The sequence below is a fragment of the Triturus cristatus genome, chromosome 1_1 (genome assembly GCF_964204655.1).
Source record: "Triturus cristatus chromosome 1_1, aTriCri1.1, whole genome shotgun sequence".
Lineage (NCBI taxonomy): Eukaryota > Metazoa > Chordata > Amphibia > Caudata > Salamandridae > Triturus > Triturus cristatus.
This window is the reverse complement of record NC_140579.1, coordinates 906,551,826-906,578,048: the sequence shown is the minus strand read 5'-3', so window position 1 is coordinate 906,578,048 and position 26,223 is coordinate 906,551,826. Positions and strand designations below refer to the sequence as shown.

The 26,223-nt window shown below is 44.9% G+C and overlaps 1 protein-coding gene across 2 annotated transcripts in view; it reads left to right on the top strand.

Moving 5' to 3' along the window:
* The window catches only part of LOC146871264 (GTP-binding protein REM 2-like), a 169,063-nt gene that overhangs the window by 102,164 nt on the left and 40,676 nt on the right, over positions 1-26,223 (top strand). Inside the window, exon 3 of one of the 2 annotated variants that reach the window (XR_014980936.1) lies at positions 17,646-17,763. The exons of the other annotated variant lie outside the window; for it this stretch is intronic. The gene's annotated coding sequence lies outside the window, so the exon portion shown is untranslated. The remainder of the gene's footprint in view (positions 1-17,645; positions 17,764-26,223) is intronic. 2 annotated transcript variants of the gene reach the window in all.

Here is a 26,223-nt window from a genome sequence, read left to right as displayed (position 1 = left end):
TTGCCCCTGCCCCCCTTTCCACTGCCCTCCATAGTCTGTTGTGCTGCCACGGCCCTTCCTGCCTGCTCAGTGTGGTTAAATTGTTGCCTTTGCACCTTCCTACCTGCCTTCAATTTTCAGAGTCCGTGCCCCTGGCCTCTGCCTCTCAACAGTATCCTAATGAACAACTAGATTGCTAACATTCTATATTTATTACAAAACTGTGGAACGCCTGACGTCATCTTGATGTAATCAAAACTGTAATACCTAGAGCATTTCCTTTAGAAATTACATATATGAGAGCGTCTTAGTGGCATCAAAATTGTGGTTAGTGCTCTAAAAGACTAAAATAAGGACATATTTTCTGAGTTTTCAAATAGCGACAAAGCACTTTTAAATTATTTATCTTTATGTTTTTTTATCCAGTTGACCACTTAATTAAATGTTGCACTGAGGGGAGAGGATGTGGTGTTACTTCCAGAACTGCAGACTTTGCAACTGGGGAACCAGGTTGGAGTTTCTGCTTCAGCTCGACATTCTGTGATTCTGGTCAAATCACTTAGTCTCCCCATGTCTACAACCAAAATGAATTTGTTCTTGTGTGATGTAACCAATGCTCATGTAAAGCACTCCAATACCTGACAAGTCTGCAATATATAACACTGCAAAAACACAAAATAATAAGTGTTTTGCACACTTCTGTCATTGGGCTATATTTGGGCTACATCTGGGTGATTTTGGGCTACATTTGGGCTCTTTTGTCTCCGGTGGCCATCTTGGGAGATTTATTTGTTATGAAGTTTCCTAATTTCCTCATGTACTGCAGTCTCCTCAGTAGGAAATGCTTTCAGTTTTTTACTTTGATTCCATCATGAAGGTATTCAGATATGTCACACATTTGCCATAAATTCTGAATGTTAGCACTCTAGTTGCTCATTAGATCACTGTAGTAAAACTACTGTTCACCATGGAAGTCTGCTCCTGGTATAAAAGTGCTTGTTTCAGTCTGCATGTCAGAATTTTTTAATGAAATAGAAGAGGATTTGAGAAGTCACTCAAAATGTGCCCTCATTTTCTTTCTTCAGCATTAATCATAATTTCTATGGCAAAATGAACCCCCTCATTGTGTTCCTTTTTAAATTAAATGTTTTAAGTGTTACCAGTTTATTCCAATCAAGATGGCTTCAGGTGTGCCATACTTTTGTCATAATGAAGACAGTAAGCGCTCTAGTTGTTTTTAAGAACACTCTGGGACATTCTGTCATTGGGCTATACTTGGGCTACACCTTGGTGATATTTGGGCTACATTTGGGCTCTTTTGTCTCTGGTGGCATTCTTGGGAGACTTATTTGTTATGAAGTTTCCTAATTTCCTCATTTACTGCAGTCTCCTCAGTAGGAAATACTTTCAGTTTTTTACTTTGATTCCATCAAGAAGGCATTCAGATGTGTCACACATTTGCCATAAATTCAGAATGTTAGCACTCTTTTTGCTCATTAGATCACTGTAGTAAAGCTACTGCTCACCAGGGAAAACTGCTGCTGGTATTGAAAGTGCATGTTTCAGTCTGCATGTCAGAATTTTTTAATGAAATAGAAGAGGATTTGAGAAGTCACTCAAAATGTGCCCTAATTTTTCTTTCTGCAGCACTAATCATACTTTTTATGGAAAAATGAACCCCCTCATTTTGTTCCTTTTTAAATTAAATGTTTTAAGAGTTACCACTTTAATCCAAGCAAGATGGCTTCAGGTGTGCCATACGTTTATCATAAGTAGGACTGTTAGCGCTCTAGTTGTTCTTTGAACACTCTGGGAAGCTGCAGTAGAACACAAAGGAATCAACTGACAGTCTCTGCCCTTGTTGGATGTACATGTTTTACTGAGAATGTCAGACTTCATTCTCACATGACTGAGAAAGATAATGTGAATTTACAGAAAATAAGCTCTCAGTTTAGCTTATAGATCACCTTCCAAACCTCTGTGGGAAAAGCATGAGAAAATATTTTTCTCTCAGTCATAATATCCCAGCAGAAGGCTTTTTCACATGGTGAAATCACCTTAGAACATACCACAATTCCTAAAATGAGTATGGTACCATCAACAAATGATTTATAATGTAACTAAAGTCTTAAAACCTTCTATTAACTGCAATGCTTTTTAATGAGGTGCTATCATGTATATTGGTCTCAAGATGGCTGCCAACACTTCTTGGATTAAGTGCTGACAGCCAATCAGATCTCAGGATGAGATGTGTGGTTAGGCTCCGCCCACATATATATATAATTTTACTTTTGATTTTCTCAGGAACTACTGAACAGATTGACTCCATATATGCAAAAGGCACATCCCTGAGCTGAGGACTACCTCTCTGCCAAATTTCAAGTAATTCTGTTCAGCCGTTCGGGCTGTACCTTGGACTAAAGGTCCCTATGGAAAATTGCATGGGGAAAACGCGTTTTGAGACCCCCCTAATTTTCTCGGCCCCGCTTGACGAATCCCCCCGAGACTTTCAGGGTAGGAGCGGAGCGGAGCGCCCCACCTATCTTGAAAATTTCACGAGGATTCGTCAACCGGCGCCGAAGTTATTCCAAATAGAATGTTGCGGATTTCCTATGGAAACATGATCCTAACTATAACTATCTACTGGCGACCGCCAGTAGATAATATATATATATATATATATATATAATCAAGTTCGGAAGGTACAATCAAAATCTATGTATTTTTTACACCCTAACCGCAAGCTCATTTTAAGGTTTCTTGGTTGTAAGATATGACTTCAATATTAATGTGATTCACATTTTATCTCTATGTCTATGACTTTTGGATCATGTGATATGGTCACGTGTATGCACTTTCACTTTAAATAACATTGGATTCGCTCCGACATGTCATGTGAACAAGGCTTTTGACGAGCTGAAACGCGTCATGGCAACGAAGGAGTAAACTATAGAATTTTGCACTTATCTGTGGTCCGTGTCCTGTTTTATTCGGTGGATTATTCGCACTGGATTGGAAATGAAGCAATATGTTTGACCGTTTTCGTTCTACACGGTCATACACGGACCCCTCCACTGGCTGCAAGGTCTGCAAGGTCGACGCGCAAAGTAGAGCACCACTTCCGGGTTCACCTGGAAGTACTTTGGTCCGAGAAAGGAATCAGCGCGTCGGACCCCCCAGAACCCATCATCTCCGTAAAAACCTGTATAGTCGGTGATACGCAAGTCGGAGGACTCAAGTGTCTACGGACCGAATCAGGTAGGACGTTGGGTATTCAGGGGGTAGTGGAGAGTGTGTCACACGCCCTACAAGCCGCAATTGTGTGCAGTACGAGCGTTAAGTGACCCTACATACACATAATTATACTCCTTCAAGATGTCGGTTGATACTATGCGTGAAAGAGAAGCAGCCGCAATGGAAATGTTCTCGGACGCTCCGACGGCTTCTCGCAGTGCTACGACATATGAAAACACAGACAGCAACGAATCTAATTCAGTTAAGCAGACATTCAAAACCCTTGAAAAAAGATGCGGATGGAACAAAGCAAATGGTGGGAGTCGAGATCATTGCAACGATACATCGATGTTGAACGTATTCCCCGAGGCCTCCGTATACTAACTGCACCTACGTATGAAGATCCTAACCCTGATCTCATGAGGGAGTGGGCTGAATGCAATTTGGAATCCTCGCGCAAACTTGTCCTCATCTTGATTAAATATGCCGACATAGATCGGGCACGACTATTAAAAGAAATTGATGAACTTAATGAAGCCATTGACAAATTTGGCGAAACGGAGGAGATTACTAAATTGCGTAGAGAGATGATATCCAGAATCAAAAAAGAAGAGGAAAAAATAAAAGAGCGCAAAGCCTTCAAATTCCTTAGGGACAAAACGGATTATGAACTTGGACAAATCTTTACCTTCGCAAAAAAGTATGATTCACTTCGGGCATCCAAGATTAAGAAATCCCAGAATACACAGAATTCTGCACCTAACTTCACAAAAAAAGCGGGAGCTAATAGTGACACTACACATTCTGATCTGAGCTCAACAGGTGGAAGTGAATCGGAATCCGAAATGCGCCAACCCCAGGGACAACAACCAAAGGCCAAACCATCACCAGGCGAAGAGCTCAATTTTTTATGCGAAGAGAGGCGTCAGACCCTTCGCCCGAGGCCACAAAGAGAGCACGCCGCACAATTGCTAACTACAGGAGAAAACAGAGACGGAAGGCAGGGAAACGCCGCCTTCAACAACAAAAAAAGAGGTCGGGGATACTGGAAGAAAAGATAAATCCAGTGAACCCCAACAACAACACAGTCATCAACCTCTCTCAACTTGAGCTCACCTCGGAAGAAGTCCGCATTTTGAGTCTGGGGCTATCCTTCTGCCCAAGCAATGATTTCAACTATGTCTCCACGAGACTGGATATCTACAAAGGGGTCAGAAAACTCAAATTAAAAAAATATTTCCTTCAGAATGTAAATCTTCGCTCTAAAGGCAATATTCCTGGTACAGATGACAATATCACCTCTAGGCTCACACAATCAGATGAGCCACTGTTCCATGAACTTACTGATTTATGGGATGGAGTCGTCACACAAGAACTCGTCAATTTGCCTTCCAAAAGCGATACTGCTCAACAAGGAAACCAAAAAATTAGGACCCCTTTCAAACCTACTTCAAAATTCAATCCCATTGCCCCACGAGATGCTATAGACGTATTTCATGAAACAGTCACAGCTAAAATTAAAAAACTAAATAAATCCATGCTGAATACCAAGAAGAAATACAACAAACAAGACCAACAGTATTCGAGCCTTATTCAAAAACAACAAAAAAACAAAAATATTGTCATACGAAACAGCGACAAAGGTGGCAACATCGTCCTATGGCCTCAAGAGGAATACAAAAAAGAAGCGATCAGTCAACTGAACGACCGACAATGTTATAGTCGCAGTACTACAGCACTCCTTAAAGACACCTACCTCAAATTTTACAAAAAATTGGCAAACTGGAAAGGCAAAGATCTCATCAGTGAAGATGAATATAGATTTCTCAAAAAAGACAATCCTACAACCCCTTCAATTTACTTTATTCCAAAAATCCACAAAAATAGAGACAAACCACCAGGTCGTCCAATCATAACAGCCAATGATGGACTATTGGAAAATACATCTATTTATGTCGACTATTTTCTGCAAGAACATGTGAAAAGTCTAGAGTCATATGTACGAGACACGGGCGACTTCATTCGTAAGATAAAGGATGTACATTGGCAACACGATTATCTTCTCATGACACTAGACGTCTCTTCACTTTATACTAGCATACAACACCCTGACGGCATTAAGGCAATCCAACATTATTTGACTAGCAAGCCCACAGCAGATCAACAACACAATGATATGATTATTTCTATGATTGAATTTTGTTTGTACAACAACATTTTTATGTTTAACAATCTATTGTACCAGCAAATCCAGGGTGTGGCGATGGGTGCCAGCTTCTCCCCCAGCTACGCATGTCTCCACATGGGTTGGTGGGAGGAGCTGGTCCTCAAAGTTGAACACAAACATACTGTTGAATGTCACATAATCAAATGGCTCCGGTATATAGACGATCTTTTCATCATTTGGCGGGGTTCAAAGGAACAAGCTTTCAATTTTGTTATGGCCATCAATCTGAATTTGTTGAACTTAACTTTTACTGCCACTATCAGTGAAATTGAAGTAAACTTTTTAGACACCGAAGTCTTTATTCATGAGAATAGATTAGAGACACGTCTTCACAGGAAGGAGACAGCCGGCAATTCCACCTTGCATGCGCAGAGCTCTCACCCCAAACATCTAATTAATAGCATACCTTACGGTGAGATGCTCCGTTTAAGGCGCATTTGTAGTAATGACCTAGATTTACATAAAGCACAATTAGAGAGCAAAATGAGATTTCTCGAACGAGGCTATGCCCCCAACATCATTTCTCAGGCCATTACTAAATCCATGAGCTGCTCCCGAGATAGCCTTCTGGAAGACAAGCAAACATCCACAGCTACTGCTCCCACGTGTACTGACAGCCCTGCAGCCCTCGAATTTCGATTGATTCTTGGTTATAGTCGCCAACATAAGGCTATTCAAAAGATTATACAAGACAATTGGCCATTGGTACGCAATGATCCAGTAATAGGACCCTTGCTACCGCAACGGGTGTCCATTACATATAGCAAGGCACCATCCATGAGGGACAAATTAGTCATTACTAACCCTGAAATCATTGAAAGTACCAATTGGCTCCAAACTCACAAGGGCTTTTTCAAGTGCAAAACTTGCAAAGTGTGTGTCCATGGCACAAATACCAAGACCTATACTACCCCGTTTTGCGATACTGAGTATAAAATACAAAAATTACTCACATGCAAAACTGAATATGCCATCTATGTCCTAACGTGCCCTTGTGACCTTAGGTACATCGGTAGCACCAAACTTCAAGTCCACAAAAGAGTGCTCCAACATTTACGAGCTATAACTCACCAAGACAACACATATCCGGTAGCTCGGCATTTTAAAGAATACCATCAATCAGATAACAAACACCTTAGCTACTATGTGATTGATGCTATATCCCCCAGCAGACGAGGTGGTGATAGAGATCATAAATTGAGACAACTTGAGACTAGATATATTATCCAGCTCGATACCAAATCACCAGGGGGACTCAATGCCACAGAAGATCTTTATACATGTCTTTAATTTTAAACTATGGTGATTTTATATCTCATTGGCATATTTTTAAATTATGTTTACATGGACTTGTACTTTTTTGATGGTGCTATAGCAGCGATGTAATCAGTAGGTGAATTGAACTGTTCTGACGCATAGTGTTTTATCTGGTTTTAGAACTATGCCAGGGAAAACTTATTTAAGATGCAAGGATTTTTATATGTATGTATTTATTCAAATTTTATGACTATTTATATTAGGATATTTATATTTATTGCTCCAAAGATAATTGTTTACAATTGCTTTTTTGCACATATTTATATATATTTTATACATATTTTATCTTTGTTCTCATGAGTATATCTTGTTACATTCTTGCCTATGCGCAGTCCCTTTCAAGACTTTGCCTCATTTAACAACCATTTATATCTCTCATGCATTGTTTGTATTCAACACATAGTCATGTATTATCTCAGTTAGGACACACACGGATATTCAGCTGGATGCTTTGACAGCAACCTTGTCCTACAGTATTATACACAACAGGAGGTCGCTTCTGTACCTTTGCAGCTTTCTTCCTCCTATTGCAATCTCAAGGGGTTTACTAAAGACAACATTTCCAATCCCTCATGATAGTCCTTACACCTTCCCCTCCCTCCCTATTTACCTTGTCCATTCTTCCTACAATGGGAGGGCCTAACTCAAAGATTTCCCATTGAATTTACGGTCATGTTCGTATACATATCCTTTAGTTGGATATTTCCTGACACACATATGCTGCTTTTATTTGACATTTTTGGTAATATAAAATAATTATTAACATTACCAACATCATATTATCCGTCCGATTAGATTCGCACCACTTTTTACACTAACATAATTTCATTTTATTTTGCATTTATTTTCACAATTCTACGATTGTTGTCCTCATTCACTGTGTCGACATAACTTTTATCATGACACGTGAGCCCATTTTTCCTTTGATCCATCATAGTAGTCCAGTAACCTTAGTGTTGTACCCTCATTTTTGCCTTTTATATCATTGTTGACATTTTAACTTTGTCGTGAATTTACATATGCATGTTATTCACATCAGGCATGATCTTTACAGTGGGTAGTCAACCTTTAGCCTTTTGTCATAAGACGGGTATTTCTGAATGATTACATGTATTTTACAGTTATTAATCAAGTTCGGAAGGTACAATCAAAATCTATGTATTTTTTACACCCTAACCGCAAGCTCATTTTAAGGTTTCTTGGTTGTAAGATATGACTTCAATATTAATGTGATTCACATTTTATCTCTATGTCTATGACTTTTGGATCATGTGATATGGTCACGTGTATGCACTTTCACTTTAAATAACATTGGATTCGCTCCGACATGTCATGTGAACAAGGCTTTTGACGAGCTGAAACGCGTCATGGCAACGAAGGAGTAAACTATAGAATTTTGCACTTATCTGTGGTCCGTGTCCTGTTTTATTCGGTGGATTATTCGCACTGGATTGGAAATGAAGCAATATATATATATATATATATATATATATATATATATATATATTTGTACAGCCCCTGGGTTGCGGAGCGCCGCGAGTGAGCACACGTTAACACTTGAACTCCACCAAGCGTGCAGGGGATAGCAGCAAACCGCCACACTAAAAACGGCAATCCGTTCACTTCTGCAATGGCATCATGAACCGAGCGCTAGACACCCTGCTCGAGGCTCACCGCAGGAACACACACGCCCTTGCAATACCTGTCAGCCAATATTTTCTGAGTAGTACCACTTTAAAACCCAACTGCCGCCAATTGGTTTCCAACCATTGATGCATCAATTGCTGCTAACCAAGCATCCACTGCCACCAGATTGCCCGTCTGAAAGCCTTCCAAAAACCTGTCACTTCTCCGTGAGTGAGCAGTGCGGTTTGTTAAGTGTGTTACGCTATAGGTATTTAAAACATCTGTGATATGCAGCAGTATGCTTGTTTAAGTAAAGCTGCAGGTACCTGTAGATGTCAGTCTGCTTAAAGCTATAGCCTTAGTACAGAGATGGCACTCACACGCTTTGTTTCCAGGGGGAGTGATGGCTGATGTGTCTATGCGGTAAAGCACAAGTAAGCATATCGCCTTAATAAACAAAGTGAATACTGGAAATATGAAACCCAGCTTTAGCGACCCTATTGCCAATGTCCATAATCTGAGATCTGTGTGACTAGCAACCTCTCCTTCAGGAATTCAGCCTCAAACGGCTGACTCGGGCCGGGACTCGTAGCACCCTGCCTGTGACAAACATACAGTCACGGGCCATATATGGTTGAATGTATGCCAGAGTGGCCAGACACAGTCGTACCACCAGCCCGCGGGGCCACCGTCCAGCCCCAGCGCCCGCACTCAGTCTCGGTGAATCCCCGATGGCTCTCGGGGGTGGTTGCCGAGGCTGCTCTGACATAAAATCCTGCAAATGTGGGGCCATGGGGGGGGAGGGACGGGCAACAGGGCCGCCCCGGACCGGGCCCATGGCCCCCCCCTGCTGCCCCCTCAAACACAACTCTAACCCCATGTGGGCACCGAAAACGAAAACCTTGCAGCTGGGGGACCGAGCTTCACTAGGAAGTGGGCAGAACTGCAAACACCCTGCACAAAGTCAGAACGGCCCCAATATGGAGGCAGCGCCACACAGGAAGCCACCAGCAGCTCAGCCCCACTGCTGCCAATCAGATGGGAAGAGGCTGCCTTCCAGTCCCCAACACTGGAAAAGGACACGGACGGAGTGCCCCATCAGACCTAAACCCCCCGCGCTCCAACTCGCCCCAGACCCGAACGGGTAACCAACCCCTTTGCCCTAGCCCAGCCGGGACCAGCATACATGCCAGCGCCCAGTCCGAGCTGCATCGTACAAAGCTGCGCACCTAGGCGAGGAGACCACGCGGGACACGCGGCCTAGTGAAGCGCTCTGGAGATCCCCCCCCCCGCCGTCCCAGTGACGCTCAATAGCCCATCGAGGATCTGTTCCCGACCCCGCAGGCAGCGCACCCGGTGCGGCTGCATCGGCGACAAAGACCAGGGAAAGCGAAAGCTTGGAAGGCTGACTGAGATTTGAACCTGCTTCCCTGGGTCAACAACTAACGCGCACCCAGGACGCCGAACTCAATGCCGCTCGCCGACTCCCGCAGACACACCGCACAACCAGGGAGCCCAATTACGTTACATGCCCGCCTTAAAAGACCCAGAGGCAGAAGCCTTCGATCGCAACTAAAAAAGGGGGGGGGGGGGTACAAGACTATGAAACAAATTGCCCCAACAGGCCTCGGACTATCCCCTCGCACACCGGCAAAGCGGGCAACGGCTCATTGAAACGGCCAAAACCAACTATGCACCCGTTCACTTTTTCAACAGAAACCCTGACCTGCCTCTGCTCATCCTCCGCTGAGACGGTGGCCATACTGTGTGACGGAAAACCAGCACTACGCCAGACCAAACGGTGTCGGCGGCGTGTCCAATGCGGCAAACGTGACAAAGTGGGCGACCTCATGGTGGGGGAGGCCTATATAGCCTCCCCTCGGGCCACGATGCCCCCCGGAAGTGACGCCCCTTGCGTCACGCCCAGGGAGGAAGAGGGGGGACTCACCGGAGTCCCAGCTCTCAAGGGGGGCGGGGAGAGGACTCTGGTGCCCAGCTGACACTAGAGCGCCGACGGCTCTATTGGCCCCCTGCGGGTGCCTCGGTCAGCGGCATAGTGCTCACCAGCTGTCGCGCGTGTTTCCTCCGAACTCACCATCCCGCTCTTCATGCGAAGAAAGACTAGAGGCTTTGGGAAACGAAACTCTTTTATGTCAAAGCATGGAAAACGAATGCTGTATGTGTCTTTCTCAAAAAACAGATGCAGAACTCCGATTTAGTCAGCAAATGGCTGCTTTAGTGCGACAGGTATGTAGTCAAAAACAGTGTTGTGCCGGGTCTGGTCACACTCCTCATCAGGGGCGCAACTAGACCCGAACTGGCCCTAGCACCGGTGGCACATGGTGCAACAGTCTTTTTTGGCGCCCCTCCCCATTTGCTCAATCTCCATGAATTCCCTCATTACCACTCACCAACAATGCACCTCATCTCTCTATAGCACCTTTCTGACAAACATTTAATTCTTTTTTAATAGCGCTACTCATAGTTTACTGCCACTCAGTTCTGTGGTCTGCATGCTACACTACACATTTTTTGTAGCAAGCACATTAACCCTCTGCGCTGTGTGAGTCGCAGGAGTGCACGGTGAGCGATGCAACAGTGTGAGAGTAGGGTAAGAGGAGTGACTGCAGTCTGAGTGAGGTGACCATTTCAATTTGGGTGCCGATGTAAGTGCAGAGTGGGACGAATGAATGCATGGTTAGTGATGGGCTTGTTTGAGTGAGATTGCAGATTGAGCAGTTGAGGGGGACAGGTGAGTGAAGTATCATATGAGTGCAGGGTGAGTGGTGTGCTTGTGAGACTTCAGGGTGTGGTACAGGGTGAACAGCGCAAGTGCACTGTGAGTGCCGGGTGAGCAGGTGAATGGTGTGAGTGCATGGTGATCAGTGTGAGTGCATTGTGATTGCTGTGAGTGCAAGGTGAGCGTGAAAGCGAAGGGCAAGAATGAGGAATGAGTTGCCTGAATGCAGGGTGCATTCCTAGACACTTGAAGTAACTCGGCTTGTTATTGACGGCGGCATAGTGTTCAGATACAAGTTAAACTATTGCTATTATGGCATTAATCAGGAATTGAGGATGGAGGAAAAAAATAATGTGCTGATCCTGCAACAAACTTCCAGTCTTATTATTAGGGTTGCCAGCTCATTATTTTTATGTCTCAGACAGTACAAAAATAAGCAGTCACCTAAAGCCGTATTTTCAGCACTTATCGGTGCATACTTCGAACAGCAAATTTAAATAGAAAGCACTTTTAATTGTGTTGTAGGGCTGCCTGAATGGTCCATGACTGATAATTAAAGGGAAGAAAGACAGAAAAGTCACATTACAAATGAATACATACTATTTTATTTATAACCCTATTCACTGTCAAGACGAGTTCTTTGCAGGCTCTTTAAACAACACATGGCTGGCATTTATCTTTTAGCAACCCTACTTTATATTCCTTTTCATGAAATACGTTCTCACACTACGGCAGTAAATGTAAATTACGAATGTAAGGAATAGGTAGAGTGGGGCCCCTGGTGTTACTGGAACCAGAAAAAAAACCTAAGCCTCGGCAACCAGTTTACAAAGGTATGTAAATATGCAAATGGTCTTTAAAGACCTGTGAAAAACTCGGGCGTGCCGTAGATAAGACTCCAGCCACTGCCCAGCCCGCAGCAGCTCGAGCTGCAGCAGCCCGGGCTGAGGCACATGCCCGGGAGGGGGGGCAGAGCCCTTTCAGCCCTATGGGCATAGCGCACTTGCTCCTCATCCTTCCTTTCCTGGGCCTACCTTGCTGACTTCTCAGCTTGCTCGTGCCGCTGCTCTTTCCCTTCTGCTCCTGTGTAAACTTTCCATCTTCTGTGGCACCAATCCTCCTTCTCTTTTTAGGTCTTGCCTAGGCAGCGCGCATGCGCTGCACTAGGAGGGCCTTTAGCCATCGGTCTTCACTTTTCAAGCACTGCACTCATGCTTGTGGCGGCATCCACCTTGCGGGAGCGAGCAGCGGCGCGCCACACAAGAGCAGTGCTTGAAAAGTGAAGACTACGTGCGCACGCACACACCACTCCCGGGCTTGTTTCTTTTTCTTGCAGCACTCCATTGGCGTGTATGTGTTTTCTCACACTCTGCCTTTTGTGCTGCTGCCCCACTCGAATCTATACATTACATTAATGACTGGCATGCCCTCTTCGTATGGAGTTACCTCCTGGGTGCTGCTCGGGAAGTTTTCTTATCCCAGCTGAGGAGGGGTAAACGGAGATGTAAGGGGTGTGCTGTGCACAAGTCCCTTGCACTGCTCCTGTCTCCTTGATTTTGGCAGCTTCTGCTCCACGGCACTGGGGCCGGCCGCAGCTCCTTTCTCCTTGAATTCAGCGCCTGGGCTTCGGAGCGCACTGCCGCGGACACACCACTTCCTTTGCCTGGATTTTCAGCCATGCGTGCTCGCCGGTGCCTCCAATGCACAACACACACACACAAGCAGCTTCTTTTCCTAACGTAGAGTGCCAGTGCAGTCCAGCCAGGGCAGCTGCCACACAGCTCCTTCCTCCCGGATGTCAGCTACCGGGCTCGGTCTGCGCAGTGCGGCGGGAGCGCTAGACAGTTCTTCCGCCTACCCCTGGAACGACGCTAGGACACCAGATCCCCAAATGTAATATAGTACGGTGGGGTCCCATACAATGCGTTATGATAACATGTTTTATTGCAATAACTAAAGATACTTGTGCTGGTGTAGATGCGATGTACGGAACAATTTCTTACACGTATTCCAGACCTCTCGTGTTTTCCAGGTGCAACATGCATGAGGGAGTCAATCAGGTCTTGACTTTGCTGTACATTCTGGGACTTGTAGTCCTATTTAACAGAACTACAAATACCAAAATGCAAAGGAAAACACCTGGAGCGAGTCTGGCACACGTTCAGTTGATTCCCTGAGGAAATCCTGAACCCACTGTGGCTAAATCATGCAATTTACACCTACATTCTCAATGGATTTCCTCATTACCCATCCTTCCCTCTGTCCTTTCTTTCTCCCAGCAGCCATCCTTCCGTCTCTTCATCCACCCATCACACCTTCACCCACCCACCAATCCTATTCATCTGTGCATCTCTTCATCATTCCTTCTCTCCACCCACCTCTCTACCTATTCTTCTCTCCTTCCATCTTTACTTCTATGTTTCAATCAATCCTCCATCATCCTTATTTCGCTCATCTAACCATCAACCTTACTTCTCTCCTCAATCCATCATCCTTACTTCAGTTCACATTTCTTCCATGATTCTACCCCCCCATTATTCAGCTGCCTCCCCTCATCCATCTATTATCTCTTGTTGCATTTGTTCCTCCTTCCACAGCTCCATCATGCCTTTTCCACCAGTGTCTCTAAAAAAAAATCAAAGTAAGCACACACTCAATTAAAAAATGTTTTATGTCGGTTAGACTACCCAATGGCACCCCTCCCCCGCCACCGCTCAGGCTGCTGAGGTGCCGGGTTAATGATGCCACTGATTGGATGATCTACTAATGAATGGGCCTGCGCAGCTTGCCAGTTCTGGCAGTCACAAGGTGTTGTGCATAGAGGGGGAAAGCACTGGGCTTCAGCTAGACGAGCGCATACGCTTAGATGAAGCATTAAATCTGACCATCCCCAGTTCATCACTAGGCCCTTTTGGTGTCTTCTACTGTCACACCCTGCCAGGTGTTCTAGGGTTCTATGATGAGACAGTTAGGTGTCTCATTCTGTCACGGGCTGCCAGGTGTTCTAGGGTTCTATGACGAGACGTTTAGGTGTCTCATTCTGTCAGACGCTGCCAAGTATTCTAGGGTTCTATGACGAGACGTTTAGGTGTCTCATTCTGTCACATGCTGCCAAGTATTCTAGGGTTCTTTGACGAGACGTTTAGGTGTCTCTCGCTGTCACCGGCTGGCATGTGTTCTAGGGTTCTATGACGAGACGGTTAAGTGTCTCTTGCTGACACAGGCTGCCAGGTGTTCTAGGGTTCTATGATGAGACGGTTAGGTCTCTCTCGCTGTCACAGGCTGCCAGGTGTTCTAGGGTTCTATGACTAGACGTTTAGATGTCTCTGATTGTCACAGGCTGCCAAATGTTCTAGGGTTCAAAGAAGAGACGGTTAGGTGTCTCTGACTGTCACAGGCTGCCAGGTATTCAAGGGTTCCATAACAAGACGTTTAGGTGTCTCTCACTGTCACAGGCAGACAGGTGTTCTATGACAAGACGTTTAGGTGCCTCTTGCAGTCACAGGCTGCCAGGTGTTCCAGGGTTCTATGACGAGACGTTTAGGCGTCTCTTGCTGTCACAGGCTGCCAGGTGTTCTAGGGTTCTATGACAAGACGTTTAGGTGTCTCTCGCTGTCACAAGCTGCCGGGTGTTCTCGGGTTCTATGACGAGACGTTTAGGTGTCTCTCGCGGTCACATGCTGCCAGGTATTCCAGGGTTCCATAGTGAGACGTTTAGGTGTCTTACTGTCACACCCTGCTAGGTGTTCTAGGGCCCTATGATGAGACGGTTAGGATTCTCTCACTGCCAAATGCTACCACGAATTCTAGGGTTATATGATGAGACATTTAGATGTCTCTGAATGTCACAGGTTGCCAGGCGTTCCAGGGTTTTATGACAAGACATTGATATGTTTCTGACTGTCACAGGCTGCCAGGTGTTCTAAGGTTCTACGAGACATTTAGGTGTCTCTCACTGCCAAATGTTGGCAGGTATTTTGGGGTTCTATGACAATAATTTAGGTGCCTCTCTCTGCTGAATGCTGTCGGGTGTTTTAGGGTTTCATGATGAGACGTTTAGATGTCTCTGACTGTCAGAGGCTGCCAGGTGTTCGAGGGTTCTAGGACGAGACATTCAGCTGTCTCTCACTGTCACAGACAGCCAGGTATTCTAGGGTTCTATGATGAGATGTTTAGATTTCTCTGACTGTCTCACGCTGCCAGGTATTCTAGGGTACTAGGATGAAAAATGTAGGTGTCTCAAACTGTAACACGTTTCGAGGTATTCTGATCCTTGGTTCTTCGGTACATATGGATGACATCATGAGTTTCATCTCTGATGCGCTGCATTTATCTACATAGTTTTGTAACGCGCCGACCAGGCCTCGTGGGCATTGGAGCACTGCACAGCAGAAGCACAGTACACGTATAGATTTTATAAATCGGGGGGGCGTGGCTTGGCGCCCGCAGGTGATGGCGGCGCTCCAGTGAAGCTCCGGGGCAGCGGAGAGAGATTAGCCGGTTCCCGTTCGACTTTCCTGAGGACGACTGGCCGAAGGAGGGTCGGAAGATGCCCTGACCTCCCTCGTATTCGGTGGAAGCATTTCGAGGCTCCGTGACACTGCAACTACCTGTCGTAAGTTCTGACAGGATTCACTCGGTTGCGGCCGCCATCTTAGGTCCGCCGAGCAACGCGCACTATGTTGCGGTTCTCTACCGTCAGCCCAGCGCTCTCCATGCCTAACTTCACGCATTTCTAAATGACTTGCAACTCGCCTGTTTTGTTGTTTCCTCTTGCTCACACGGAGCCACTGCATTATTGGAACACATGTTCTTCCTAAAAAATGCACGGATATCGTTCCCACATGAACTGCCCTTGCTTCATATTGCTGTTTCTGTGCTGTTTTTCAAGTCATGACTTCGTCGTCGCCTGTATGGACTCCTCTCTGACTCTTTTTGCTAGTGGCATTTTGTTATGTTGAAGCATACTAGGTGGCTCCCTGCGCCTAACACCATTGCTCACTGCAGATTCCTGTGAGGTGCGCGAAGGGACTTTTCTCTTCACCAATTTATCTGAGCTCATTCTTTGTCGCGCAATGAGTGGGGGCCACCTTTCTGCCATATAATATCATATGAACAACGCTTCAATCCTTTCACAGACGGCTTCTTCCACTTCCTCATATGCGCTCTGACGATTATTTCACTTGAACTGCTGTGAAGTTGGCTGCCTTCCTTTCATGAACTATTCAGATACCATCGCACTTCTGTCGTGTTATACCTTGTGAAGCCTTCGTTTATGCTTCCTGAGTCCTCTACTGATCTAGCCATTCCACGGCTCTGTTACATGGGTAGACTTAAGTCAATGTCGTGCTTGCCTCGCTCTACCAAGCCCCAGATTGTGAAGAACTCTAAGGTTTTTTCTGCTTTTTCACAATTGGAAGACTCTCTTAACTCGTCTGGCTCTGACACGCCAATGGACCCTCCAAGAAACCCGCAAGACAATTCTAAATCTAACATGAAGAGACTTAAGTCAAATTCTCTTTCTCCTCCAAAACATTCGGGGCCAGTATCCATGGAGTTGTTGTTAGAGGAGATAAGATCCTTGCGTCCTTTCATGGAAGAGACCAATGTCAAACTCCAGGTTCTTACGGATAATTGGTCGCAAATGGAAACAAGAGTAACTTCGATTGAAAAATCTGTTCAGTCGTTCCAAGAGACATCCTCTGTGGTCTCCAATCTGAAGTCTCAAATCTCAGATCTTCAACAGCAAGTGGAGCAGCTGGAGAACAGAAATCGGCGCAATAACCTTCTCATTTATGGCCTGGTTGAAGGTCTTGAGGGGTCCGATCCAATCACCTTCTTCAAGTCGTTCCTCCCCAAGCTCTTGCATCTGACACAGGATAAGGTCCTCAACATTCAACGTGCTCACAGGCTGGGTCGACCACCTTCTTCTACTTCTTCCTCTCAGAGGCCCAGAGGGGTTATCATCTACTTTCTGGAGTACACCGACCTTCTGATGGTTTTAGCGGCGGCCAAATCTTCTCCAAATTTAACCTGGTCTGGTTCTTCCCTGTTCTTCGCACAGGATTACGCTAAGGCTACTGCTGCTCGGCGAAAGGCTTTTCTGAATTCAAGAGCGGATCTGCGGGCAATGGGGGCGCGATATGGCCTTTACCACCCATGCCTATTCAAAGTTACTTACAACAACAAAACTACAACTTATGAAGATCCAGTGCGCTTACAAAGTTTTATCAATGCGCACAAATCATCTGCCATGGATGCCTCCGGTCCATCATCTTCTGCTCATGGCTGACTATTGCTTGTATATTTCTCATATGGCTATTGCATTTTCTTCTATACCTCTTCAGGAACTTTCTCTTGGTTGTAGTTCATCTGAATTCTTCTGATTTTCCGGTTACCCACTGTGCTGACTCTTTACTGTCTTTGCATGATGGTTGTTCCTTGTTTTCCCTGTTAGTCATGGTTTCAACAGGCTCTCCTAGTATGTTTTAATCCTTTGTTTCTCCTTTTTTCGTCTCACAGGAATTTGTTCCCGTATTTGATGATGTCTCTCGATCCCTGCCTCGTCGTTCCTGGATGTGCTACCCCACCCATGTGGTTCCTTCCTCCCTCCACCCTCTCTCGTATCTCTCCTCCGTAGGTATGTTTTTTCCCTATTTCCTTCCTTGTCTTCCTAGTGCATCTATTGGTTTTTCCCTCTCTCTTTCCCGTTTCCCTCTTCCCCTTTTCATGTTCTTGTCCATATGTCTATATTATGATTTAATATCTCTGACCGGACTTTTTTGCCTATATAAGGGTTGCATTCCTTGTTCTTCTTGGCACACCTACTTTACAATTTTTTTCTTCTTTCTGGTGTCCTATTCAGGTGCCTTTAATGTTTCCCTATACTCTCCTTTTTGTGCTAGTGCTCTTGCTCTCGTTCTTGGCGAGAGTTGTACTCTTTGTCGTTTTGGTTACATTTCTCTTTCCGCTTTTTCCTTAATTCCGGCTTTTTGTGTTATCTTCGACGCTGTTGCATTTTCTTCTTCCTTTCCTGCTATGGCTCACGTTCCTGATCACTTGCTTCCTTTCTTTTACTTCTGCGTATTTAAACTGGTTTCTCTTTTTTCTTTCTGTCTTCTCTCCTTTTCATGGGTGTTCCTTTTACTAGATATAATATTCACATGTTCTGTAGATAAATCACTGTTATGTCATTAAACATATTAACATGGAATGTGAGGGGTATTAATTCTCCGATTAAGCGTCAACGGATTTTATCACACCTTGCCAAATTGAATGTTGATATTGCATTCCTCCAAGAAACGCATTTAACTGAGGTAGAATCTGCTAAGCTTAAACGTGGTTGGGTGGGTGAATTGTTTTATTCGCAGGGTGATGGCAAACGCAATGGTGTGGCAATCCTCTGTCGCAAGTCTCTTCCCTTCCAGGTCCTTGCCCATGAATCGGACACTTCTGGTCGATGGGCTTATGCCAAGCTATCACTCAGAGGCGTTCCAATTTCTCTCCTCAATGTCTACGGTCCTACCATGGGTGAACCTTCTTTTTGGGCTGATTTCTCCCCACTCTTAACTAAATTTGTGGACCATAATTTTATTCTAGCGGGGGACTGCAATCATCCTCTCGACCCTTTTATCGATAGGAAGTCCATGGCCCCCCATATTCCCAACAAACCCCACAAGCTGTTTTGCCATGCTATTTCGCAGCATAAGTTAGTGGACTTCTGGCGCCTTTGTAATCCAAGGTTGCGGGAGTACACTTTTTATTCTCCCGGTCATCACTCCCAATCACGACTTGATTACATCTTTGTTTCACACAACCTCACTCAATCACTCTTACACTCCGAGATAGGCCCGATACTGCTTTCTGATCACGCTCCTGTTCTTACAAGTGTTGATGTATTCCCTAAAAATGCTGGCCCTAGGAGATGGCGTTTTAAGAACTTCTCGATCCCAAGTTTACGTCCACCTTCACTTCCTTCTTTGATGAATTCTTCCTGATTAATGATAATGCTACTCTCCCTGACCACACTATTTGGGATGCTTTTAAGGCAGCAGCACGTGACTTTATTATTAGTTACGTTGCGGACAAACGTAGGAATGCACGAAGACTCACTAAAAATCTCCTTTCTGACATTAAGAAATTGGAACATGCGTATTTCACCTCTCATTCTGCTGATAGCTTGACAGCCCTTGTTGCAGCAAAAATGAAATTTAATGAGAAATCTACGAAGGATGCCTCCTTGTACTTATTGAAATCTACTGCTAAATTTTATGGGGGTCGGAACAAAGCGGGAAAGCTCTTGGCTAATTATTTGAAGGTTAAACATAACAAGTTAAATATTGAATCCATTTATGACTCTGATGATACTTATAAACACTTGGATGCTGACATTCTCGCTGAATTTTCACGTTTTTATGAGACTTTGTATACATCTGAAACTCATTCCTCTCCTAGTTCCCTTGCTCGTTTTTTCTCTACCATTCGCGCACCACCCGCCTTCCCCTTTGATCTCTCCTCTTTAGAATCCGATGTCACACAAAAAGAATTACTCAATGCATTGCAACATCTCAAACCCAACAAAGCCCCTGGCCCTGATGGTTTTACCGTCGAATTCTACCTTCACTTTTCTAAATTGTTGATTCCACGATTGCATTCCCTTCTCCACAACTTTATTACCCATGGTCCTTCCTCAGGGACATTTTCGGACGCCCATATTTGCCTCATACCTAAGCCTGGGAAGGACGCACAATACTGCAAAAATTACAGGCCCATATCCTTAGTCAATATTGACTATAAACTTTTTGCCAAAGCGTTGGCGATCCGATTAGATCACCTTCTTCCCGATCTCCTAGGCGAGGAGCAATCTGGGTTTGTCAAGGGCCGACATATTACGGACAACACTAGACTCTTATTCAACATCTTGTCAAAGTCTTCCCGTTGTCAATACTCACTTGCCGCGATTGCCCTTGACGCCGAAAAGGCTTTCGACCGGGTTGAATGGCGCTATCTCTTTCATACTCTCACTTGGTTCGGTTTTGGTCCTAGATTTATTTCTTTAGTTTCCCTGCTATACTCACATCCCAGAGCGGCAGTCTTTGCGAATGGTCAAATTTCCTCTTATTTTGATCTTGGTAGAGGCGTTCGCCAGGGTTGCCCTCTGTCTCCATTTCTCTTTAACCTCGCTTTAGAGCCTTTTCTGTCCAGGCTGCGTCAGAATCCTGCCATTCATGGTTTTCAATTTGCATACACTCATATTAAACTCGCTGCTTATGCAGATGATATTTTACTCTTTCTTTCCAACCCTACAGAATCCGTTCCTGCTTTTCTGAATGAAGTCAGGCATTTTTCCTCTATCTCTGGGTGTAAGCTTAATCATGACAAATGTGAGATCCTTCCCCTGACCAAATTTACTTTTAAACAAGAATTTAGTGATTCTAGGTTTACTTGGTGTCCTTCACATATTAAGTATCTTGGTTTACACATTACCCCCTCTATTTCAGATACTGTTTCTTTATGTATGTCCAAATGCACACAAAAGATTGCAGATCTCACTGCTAGGTGGCATCCTTTATACCTTTCCTGGTGGGGTCGTCTCGATACTATTAAAATGATGATCTCTCCTATTATTCTCTATACGCTCTCCAATATTCCAGTGTCCATCCCAGCGAAATTCTTTCCAAAAATCAACTCAACGTTATCCTCGTTTTTATGGAACTCCAAAAAACCTAGAATGTCTCTTGTCAGGCTCATCCGTCCTGCTTCGGAGGGTGGTGTCAATTTTCCTGACTTTCCTGCATATCAGAAGGCCTTTTTATTACGTCAAGCCTCCCTCTGGTTACTAGATCCCACTTCTCCCTGCCCTCTATGGGTTAAGGTTGAACGTACTCTTCTATCTCCGTTTTCTTTTGCAGAATATCTTGCTTTTTCCCGTAAGCCCTCTTTGATTCCTACTTCTATTCACAAGTATACTCTTAAGCTTCTATTGTCGGCTACTCCTGATTCCCCTACGACCATTGCTGACTTCCTCTCTTCCCCCATCTGGCATAATAAATATCTCCTAATCGGTGGTAAGCCCTTCTACTGGAAATCTTGGAGAGTCCGAGGTTTGATCTGGATCTCGCAGCTCTTCTCTGGTTCCACCTTTATCTCTTTCCCTGATATCTGTTCTTCCTTTGGCCTAACTCCGTCCTTTCTCTCCAAATATCTTCTACTCAAAGCTGCTGTATTGGAGATTTTTGAGCGACTCTCAGTTTCTCCTTCTCTCCCTGTTTTACGCACCCCTACCTTTCAACTCCATTCTCTCCTGCGCAATACTCCCAAAGCGTCTCTTATCTATAAATACCTCCACACACATGAGTCTCTTAGACCTAAATCCAAAGTTGAGCTTCAATGGGAAGCTGACCTCGGATTGGACTGGCCGATATCTCTATGGGACAAAATCTGGGCAAAGCTACGTAAAACTTCTAGAGCGGCTTCCTTGACACAATCACTATTTTTTATTTACAATAGATTACTTCTCACTCCTTCCACACTACACAAACGATTTCCTACTACCCCAGACAAATGTTGGTCGTGTGATTCTCCCAATGCCACCCAACTTCACATGATATTTCTTTGTAGGCATGTACATGCTTTTTGGTTATAGGTGTGGGCTCAAGTCAATGTTATTTTTCATACTTGTATTCCTTTATCCCTCACCCACCTTTTCTTGGGCAGTTTGTCCCCTGATTGGGATAACGTAGATATGTCTGCTCGCATTGTTGATTTGTTACTGGCTGTTGCCTACCAACAGATTACCGTTAATTGGAAAAACACTTCCAATATTTCTTTTAAAGCATGGTGGTACAATGTCTGTCATAACCATAGACTTGATAATGCCTTTGTCTTTCCTGTTCAATTAGCAGCTAGACGTGCGGACCTATGGCTCCCCATTACGTTATATTTAGAGAATTGTGTTGCTCGTTCCTTCTGTCCATCACCTGCTCAACAGGAAGTTCCTAAGCCCCCATGATACCCTTTTCACCTTCAGAATTTATCAACATGCTGTTTTATTTTCTTGCTCTTTGCATTTAGTTATTCAGTAATGGTTGATGTAATTTCTCTGTTTCTTTTTAAATGCCCATGACTATTATTTTATTGTTTTGTTGTACACTCTCTCATATGCATTGTATTTTGTAATCCCCCCCCACCCTCTCTACCCTCTCTTTCTCCTTCCCCCCTTCCTATTGATATTCTGTATTGCATTTTCCTTTTTCGTTGCCTAATAAAATTCTTTTAAACTTAAAAAAAATAAATCGGGGGTTCGGATTACCTGTTCCCTTTCAGGAGCAAGATCACAGTGCAAAACACTACAAAAGTAGCATCCGGAGTGCAGAACAGCCATTAAAAGTAAATGAAGGGTACGTATACTATAGACAGAGGGCCAATTTATCATTGTACGTTCGCCATTATTGTTATAATGACAAGTAAAGTACAACTTATACAAATCGGACGAAGAGAGTTTGGATCGCCACACAGGACAACGAGTACAACTTAATCGGGCTAAAGTTGACCCTTCTAGGAGGCCAGTGCTGACATTCCACTGTGGTACTAAATATAAACTTCACTGATGCCATGTTATCCTCTATCCTGGAGTTGAACTCCGCAATGCAGCATATATTTCTGCTTTCTTTGATAATGAGATACATTTTCTTTTTCCAAATAGAAACGTGTTGCCTTTTAAGTTATCTTTCATATCTCTTCGTTACACCCATCTTGTAGCCAGGCAGTGAAGAGGAAGGCTGCACAGTGTTTCAGGTGGGTGGATAGGGCTGCATCCCCCTGCAGTCACAAACCCCAGAGATTTCATGCAGCTTTGAGAGCTATGGAAGGGTGCCTGACACACCCCAGGCTCTGGGGTAACAGAGGGTGGGCAGGGCTGAGGTGGAAACTCATGGGTAACTCCCCAGACCCAATGCTAACATAATGGACACAATCGTACTTATCAAAGGTCGAGTCACTGCCCAAATGGCTGCCCTACACATTTCCACAATGAAAGTCTCCTTAATTTTTTATGTCTCGCCTAGGCAGCGCGCATGTGTTGCTCTAGGAGGGCCTTTAATCATGGGACTTCACTTTTCAAGCACTGCACTCGTGTTTGTGGCGGCATCCACCTTGCGGCAGCGAGCAGCGGCACGCCACAAGCATGAGTGCAGTGCTTGAAAAGTGAAGCCTGCGCACGCACGCACCACTACCGGGCTTGATTCTTTTTCTTGCAGCACTCCACTGGAGTGCATGTGTTTTCTCACACTCTGCCTTTTGTGCTGCTGCCCCACTCAAATGCCAACCCTCCTTGCGCTCCCTACCCCCCTCAAATGCCAACCCGCCTTGCACTCCCTATGATTCTTCTGTCACCACCCAGCTTGACAGTTGCTTCCCCTGCCCTCAACATCCGGCTTTTTTTTAATGCTCAAGTCCCCCCACTTTCCATTGTTCCTGTCGCTTGGCCACATTGGCATGAACCCCCAAACCCTCAACCCACTCCTCTGTTGCTTCCACGCCCTTCCTCATCAGTTTTTTTTTATTTTGGAGCGCTGGCAGCTGCCATTTGCTTCAAGGCTGCCCTTTCTTTGTGATGCACTTGCATGCATATGTGCACCCACCCCCTCCGTTTTTACCTCACACCAGCGGGAAGTTCTCCTAGGAGAAGCTGTGCACTAACTAGTATCGTATGGGGGGGTGATAGCAACTGCTGTTGGGCAGTAGTAACATTTCAATGTTTGTATTGCCTGAAGATAATTTTTTGCTGTATTCTATCAAAATAGTTATTCTTATCCATATACCTATTGAAGGCTAGCCCACCGCCACTGCATCCAGTTACTCAGGATGTAGAAGTGAACTACCTTAATCCGTATTTTGATCTCAAAATTCTCCCCTCGTAATACCTTTCATCCAACCGCTGTTCACCGCAACTGACTCCACGTGCTGCCCTCTGGTGGACACGCTTGCTACATACTCTTGAAGAGTTAATGCGTGGCCAGCGACCCTGAGGATCACTGCGTACGTCCAGACCCTCATTCAGGTGTTTTACTAAAGAGAGGGGTCGCGCTGATTCTTCCGCTTGATGAGCAGGTGTGGATTCGTTCTGAAATGCTTCTGGATCGGCCCAGGCGTGCTAACCAATGGCGGCTGATTTGCTCCTCCGGAAGTGTACACGTTTATAGCCCATGTTTTCGACTCGTCATTTCCTTCATATTGTAAGATGTAGATTCTTTGCTGTTGCTCCTAGTGACTGTTCTCTGCTGCTCTACTTTTTGCGCCCTTGGGATTTATACCACAATCCACAGATTTGGTCACTGTGCATGTTGACACACACTGCTGTTTTGGCCACTTTGCCTATGGACACATACACACTACTGTTTTGGTCAAGGTGGCTATGGACTCAAAGTGCACCCCAGTGCTTTGGACACGGTGCCTACGGACAGATGCTGCAGCCCACTTCTGTGGTCAATGTGCCTGTGGACTCATACACCATATTTACTTTGGTCACAGTACATTTGGACTCATGCAACTATTCTCTGCTTTGATCACTGTGCCTATGGACACAAAGTGAACACTTTTACTTTGGTCAGTGTGCCTTTGGGCACAAACTGCACCCTATTGCTTTGGTCACTGTGCCTATGGACTCATACTACAGCCCACTGCTTTAGTCGCTGAGCCTATGGACTCAAACTCAATGTTTTGGCCATTGGACCTGTGGAAAGACACTACACCCCAGTGCATTGGTCAGTATACTTATGGACTCATACTGCACCCCACGGCTTTGGCCACTTTGCCTATGGTCTCCTACATAACCCTACTGTTTTGAACACTATGCACATGGACTCATGCAGCACTTCACTTCTTTGGTCACTGTGCCAAGGGACACAAACTGCACCCCTCTGCTTTGATCACTGTGCCAATGAACTTATACTACACCCCACTGCTTTGATCACTGTGCCAGTGGACGTATACTACATCCCACTGCTTTGGTCACTGGGCCTAGGGACTCACTGCAGAGTCCCATTCACAGGGGTGTCCGTGGAGAGGTTTAGCTCTTTGTGGGCGTTATGTTTACTTCTCCCATGGGTACTTAGTTCCTCTGTATCACTGCACATATGAAAAGACATGGTGGACTACTGCAGGAAACGGCCCATCGGTTTACAACCGCACACTCAGTCATTTCTCATTTGTTGTTGAAGCACTGCAGAGTTCACATACTTTGGAGTGCAGAAAACAATAGTATGGATGCCAACCCCCTGGCCCGCTCTATCAGACTGCACGGTTCATCATAAGGGATTTACATTTAATAAGCAATAAGGTTGACTAATGCTAAGAAGAAATAATTGTTTTTTTTCAAAAGGTGACCATGGACCTTCTTTCTCCCATCCAATGAAACCCCTGGTATGGGTATAGGGTGACCACTATCTTCAGGTCATTGTGGAGTGTTTCCATTCCTAAACGTTTGTGAGATAAACCAGTGCACTCTGGGTCTTGTAGTCTTGCTTTACTTTCATTGAACCAATTAGTGAGAGACACCTTGAAAACGTGCTTTCTTCGTGAAAAGTTCAGGACTGGAGACTGTGTTCCTAATGACCTGGATTTTGCTTGGCCAGACTAGCCACAGTGGACCTTACCCCACGCACTGCCCTGTGTACACACTGCGCACTTCTGTAAGCTGCCTCTTTAATCCCATCATCCTGAGCAAGTCAGGGCGACTGCTCTGCTTCCTGCATGTACCGGCAGGGTCACCTATTTTATGCAATTACACCTGAACATGATTAAAACAGAAAAACCGCCGCTGAGCGGCTGCTGTCATTAGGGACAAACTTTGGAATGTACTCATGTACCTTATTGGCATTTTTGCAAAGCACAATGCAGCTCTGTGGGTTCTGAGAAACTCAGCACATAGGTAAAAAGTTGCAGAATTGTATTCGGTGGCATACTCACAGAATGTATGGAATTCTGAAATGGCACAGCCATTTGAAATGCCCACAAAGTTGGCTCTAACTCCTGATTCTACCCTGTCGCCTGGGTTCTGTGACAGGGGCATGAATCAACAAGCATTGGCATAGCCAATAGG